Raw genomic sequence first — 6,000 nt, 5'->3', positions numbered from 1 at the left:
TCATAGGGAACTGGTCAATGCCTGGTGTCTTCCAGGAAGGCGCTGTGGCCTTCTCTACTCTATCTGAGCTGCTGGAGAAGGAACAGGTCAGAATAGAGTCCCACAAATGAGAATGAATATGACTGTCCTAACTCCACGAGTCCCTGTCCACACAGCATTTCTCTGTACTATGCATGCAAGACAGATGAACTGAATTTTCCTTGGCTATGAGAGGCCAAGCGTCTTTGGAAAGAGAGCTTCTTGTTTCTTTTATGACCATGATTTGCAGCAGATCTTTAAGAACTGTCCTCTCCCATTTGGCATTCAACTTTCTTAGTGCTATCATTTCAAAAGGAGCCATTCTTGTCGCTCGCTGTATTTCTGAGAGATGGCACCAGCTTCCCCAAATGAGTTTCCCTGGCTTTCTTTGACCGTAGTCTTCCCATTCTACCACTTGTGGCCAGTGTCAGTCCTCAGCGTGACTGTGCTGCCTCAGTCTTTCCACTGACCTGGCACGGTCAGTCTCCACTTTGGAAACTTTTGTTGTGTCCTCCGTGACTTCCCATTGCTGTGAGCACAAAATGCAGTCCCCGGAGGGATCTGGTCCATGCCCAGCTCTTTAAAAGCTTTTTCCACCTGTGTCTTTGGCCCCGAGTTTCACCAAGCTTCATTTAGTTCCTCAAAAACAGTCTGATTTTATTTAGGAGCTACTGCAAAGAGCATTTCACCTGCTCCAGCCCATTTCCCCTCACCTCAGCTGACTTTCTTCTCTTCATCCTGCAGAATTCCGTTTATTGGCCTCTTTCTGACAAAGTATGCCCCTCCTCCAGGGTGTTAGCGCCAGTGATGCTGAGAACCATTGAAGAATAAGCTTATTTAATAAATTATAATAACCTGTGGACATACCTACCTGCCCAGCTAGGCCATGGTGGGAGAGACAATGATTTTTGTTCTTCATTCATGTAGTGACTTGTTTGTATCTGCCTCCTCACCTGGTGACAATCTTGATAAGTTCGGAAACAGTATTTTTTGTTGACTATTATATCCTCAATATGCAGCAAAGCAGTTGACACAGAGTAAATACAAAGTTCAACATAGTCTCATGTTTATTACCACCAATCTCCACTGAACACTTCTTATGAGTTGGCTCTGTGCTAAGGTTTTATAGACCATGCCATTTAATTCTCACAGCTACTGTGCAAATTACACACAGCTAAATCACAGACAGAAAGTCACAGAACCACAGAGGCATTTAAACCCATCTATATACATACACATACATATATGTGTGTATTTACATATGTATACAATACATATAAGGTTTTTATATGCATGTCTGTGTTTTTCCTATGCATGCATCTTGGTAACAAACTTTTACCTTTTTATTTAAGTGACATTATGGTTTCTCCTTGGCATATTTGAGTTGCCAGCATCACTAACTTTGTACTTTGAGACCATTCTTCAGTACAATACGAGTTAGTTGAACATAAGCCATGCAAGACTGCAGCAGTCAATCTAATAGCAAAGAAAGTTACCACCTAGGAGCAGGTAGCAGAGACAGCATGGAGACAGACACTGGACAAATGAGTGATACATGTCCTGGTTGAGATAGAGCAAAATGACACAAAATTTCATCAAACCAACCAGAATGGTGGATGATTTTAAAACTTATTAATTATTTTAGAAGTTTCCATTTAATATTTTTGAACCAAGGTTGGCCAGGGACTCCTTTAGGTAGGAATTGCTATCAACCCCATTTTACAGATAAGACCAACAGTGCACAGTAGCTCAGCCAAATCACAGACAGAAAGCCCCAGAATCACAGAGGCATTTAAACCCGAGAAGCGTGGCTGCAGAGCCTCAAGCCCTGCTCCAGACTGTCGTTATCACATTTCTTGCAAGTGCAGTTGTCTTCCCCTCAACCGAGTTTCTCCCAGAAGGAAGCAAAGCAGGATGATCTTTAGTTGCTCCGCTAATATTAACCACCAGATGGCAGTCACAGCTCCCGGATAAAACCCTCTGTTACATTGTGGGCCAGTCCCCCCCACTCCCCCCAACCCACCCCTCACCTTTCCTCGCGTGAGAAACTCGACTTTTATTATTACCAAGAGATAAGCAGCCTGGATTCGAAACACGCCTGTCTGATTGAGCTTTTTGAAAACAGCACTTGAAGAAAGTGCTTTTCCCATCCGCATACATATAATGCGGGGCCAGTGACAGAGACCATGGGTGCCAGGTCCGGTGCAGAGCCCGAGCACCCTTAGATAATGCACACAGCACAGAACGCAGGATCCACTGCTTAGGGTTTAATTCCGATCCACAGAAGAGATGATGTGCGCCTCCTCCCCTACTCCTCCTCAAGCAGCTGCTAGAGTTGAAGGGAAAACCAAATCATACATATTCCTAAGTCCTGATTCCTTTTGCCCAGGGGCAGGCATGGGACACAGGGTTGCCAGAGGAGATGTCCTCTATGACTGTCAGAGAAGGCACTTGAAACGCTTTTCCTTCGCCTTCTGCTGCTTCGCTACACACTTCTGGAAGCTTCTATGATTTTCTGGAAATGGTATGATTCTGAGTGGGGACTAGGGGTTGGATGGGTCTTGCTCGTAAGCTGCCTCAGCTTTCCTGAAGCGAACCCAGGAATTACCTAGGAAGGAAAGCGGCCCAATTCCATGGGAGGGTGAAAAGGAAAGTGTGTCCTTTAAAATCAAGAAACTCACATTAATTCAAACACATGCGTGCAGTTTTAACCCGCAGAATGTAATCTAACATAATGCTAATGTGAAATTGAGTTATGTTGCACTCAGAGGATATGATAAATGGTATCCAAGTTTAAAGGTTCCTGATGGCTCACGCTTGTTCTCAGTCAAGTCAAAGAACCTCTAAGGCTATTGCTCAACCTCAGGATAAGTTCTACAGTCTCCATTTGTAGTTCTTGGGAATAGAAAAAAATACAAAAAAAAAAAAAAAAAAGCCAAGACCAACATTGATTTGGTGATCACTGAATGGATGGGAAGATTCTTCCCTGTAAGAAAGCGAAGAAATGATTCTCCAGACCTGATAGCAAGAAAACTGAATGTCCTAGCCCCGCCCCCAGCCCCGCCCCTAGCCCCGCCCCTACACACACACACACACACACACACACACACACACACACACACACAGGCGCACCACATTCCACTGCTGCCTCCCTGTCTCTAAACCAACATGACCACATAGTTCACTCCTAGTTTTATTTTAGTTCAGCTTCCTCTAAATTGTTTCTTATGAAATTATTTCTAACTCATTTTCCTTCCATAACCTCTCCTCAAATTAAAATAACACTTCCTTAGAACTAGAATCTGCAGTGTTTCTGAACACTGTGCACTACTGATTAAAAGAGTGCCCTTTCAAACAAGAAAAAGATTTTAATGAGACTTCAGAAGACAGGGAGAGAACTGTGTTACAAGTCTGTCTTTGTGATCAGTATCCTCCTTCTGAGGGTGCTGTGCGTCCAAGCAGGATTAGAATAGGTTTTATTTCTGTTTCATGAAGGATTTGCCTTTGCTAATGGGGTCTCAGGGAAAAGGATTAGTAATGCAATGTGAATTGTATTGCCTCCCAAAATAGTAGAGCATGTGGGATTTGCCAACACCCAGTTAGTTCACAGGTGTCTTCCTCACCGCCCATGATTCCCTCAACTTGCCTGCAAACTGCTTCTTCATCTTGGCTCAACTCACCATCATCAGCCAAGATAAGTATGTCAACATTACCCACCAAGACTCCTGCCCTCCCCTCCTAAATTGTGCTTCCACCCACTCCCACAATCAGGTCTCTGCACAATTTCCAGAGTGATCACAAAACAGCTCTTATCCCTCCTTTGGAGCCTCTCTGCAGTGGCTCTCCCCAAAACTAACTGATTAGAGACTTCAAGTAAGAGCTCAAAATATGAAACTACTAGAAGAAAACTTAAAGGAAATGTTTTATGGCTTTGAACTGAGCAAGGAATTTTTTAGCAAGATCTCAAGTGCAATCTCTCAAATGAGAGATCTCAAGATCTCTCACTTGCTTTTGGCAACAAAAGCAAAAATAAACAAGTGAGATGAAATCAAACTTAAAATCTTCTGCATAGCAAAGGAAACATTCAACAGAATAAAGAGACAAGCTTTAGAATGAGAGGAAGGATTTGCAATAATATATAGTGATAAGCAGTTAATATCTATAGTATACCAGGAACTCAACCCACTAGAAAGAAAACAACACACTTAAAATAAGCAAAAGATCCAAGAAGAAACCACTCCAAACAAGACACACAAATGACAAACAGATACATAAAAAATGCCAACATCACTAATTGTTGGAGAATTGCAAATCAAAACCACAACAGGAGTTAGTTATTATAAAGGATGAGAAGATGTGGGGAAAAGAGAAATCTTTCAAACTATTGGAGGAAATGTAAATTAATATAGCCACTGCAGACAACAATATAGAAATTCCTCAATAACCACAAAATTAAAAATAAAGCTGAAATAAAATCCAAAGTCTTCATCCTAACTAGGAAGAACCTGCCATAAACCATGTTTCCACCTCACACAGGTCTGCTCCCGCCCCCTCCCCTTTGTGAGCCCAATCACACAGCTCTTCCTGCCTATTTATCGAGCTAGGTCTTGCTGCACACCTGTAATCCTATCATTTGGGAGGCTGAGGTAGAAGGATCTTTGCAAATTTGAAGCCAGCCTGGGCTACAAAGTAAGTTCAAGTCCAGCCTGAACTTCATGGTGAAACTCTGTCTCCAAAACAAAGATAAACAGATAAATAAATAAATCCCTGATGTAATTCCCTTCTGCAGGTTGACAACTCTGGGTGGCAGTTATCAAGCTCAAAATGTGTATTTGTGGATACATGTATATATAGTCAGTCCTCTATATCTCAGAGTTCTATGTCTGCAAATTTGATTGAACTCAAATAAAAATATTTCAAAAAAAGTTGCATCTGTACTAAATACATGCAGACTATGTTCTTTGTCATTATTCCCTAAGGAGTGCAGTTTAACACCTATTTATTTATAGTGCATTAGGGGTTATAAGTAATCTAGAGATGATTTAAAGTACACAGGAATATTTGTATAGTTTATATGCAAACAGTGCACCATTTTATATCATGGACTGGAGCATCTTTGGATGCTGGTGTCTGGGGTGAAGGTAGTGTGTGTCCTGGAGCCAATGCCCAGTGGATGCTGAGGTGTCTATAATGCCTTTGCAAGACATTATCTCCTGAGGTCCTAAAAACAACTCTGGAAGATGAATATAGAAAGTCATATTTGCCTTAGACCCAGAGAGAGATGAAATAACTCACCTAAAGCACTTGCTTACAAAAGCAAGTACACAGACATAAACACACACAAACACACACACACACAGTGTGCATCCAGGGTCCAAATTCAGGCCTTTGTCTCAAAAATGTAAATGCCAACAGAACACAGGCTTTGTCTGTTTCCTGTTCTTAGTGCCTTCAAGACCAAATAATGGATATTTGTTGAAGAATGGATGCATGATTGACTGGATGAAGACACAAACTCCTGGATAAAATTCTCTCTCCCTCCCTGGGCTAAAGGTAGATAATCAAACAGCAGTTCCAGCCTCTGGCTCCTGCCTGCCTGGTCTGCTTAGGCCCAAAGAGAAGTCAGCTCTTCCTTTGCACACCTCCCACCTGCCCTGGAGCTGCGTTGGACAGCTTCAGCTCAGGAGACTCCCCCACAACCTACCCTAGCTCTGTTCTCCCAGGACCTCCCAGCCTATCCTCCACCGTCAGGAACTCCAGTGCTTTTTTGGCATCCAAGTGCCTGCTCCTGAGAAGCACTAATGTGCAGCTGACCTAACAGCCGTCTAGAAATGCAGAGTCATGGGCCTCCATAGCTACTGCATTTTTCCAAAATTCCCAGGTGAACTTGCTGCACATTTGCTTCAGGGTCTTCAGAACTACCGATATCAAGAATTCCAATCTTTATTTTGTTCCTGAAATATAAGCACCAGGGCCCTATTA

The sequence above is a fragment of the Cavia porcellus genome, unplaced genomic scaffold (assembly GCF_034190915.1).
Source record: "Cavia porcellus strain 051 isolate PalLab524CR breed Dunkin Hartley unplaced genomic scaffold, mCavPor4.1 scaffold_19, whole genome shotgun sequence".
NCBI classification, from domain to species: domain Eukaryota; kingdom Metazoa; phylum Chordata; class Mammalia; order Rodentia; family Caviidae; genus Cavia; species Cavia porcellus.
Note: the sequence above shows the minus strand (reverse complement) of the source record.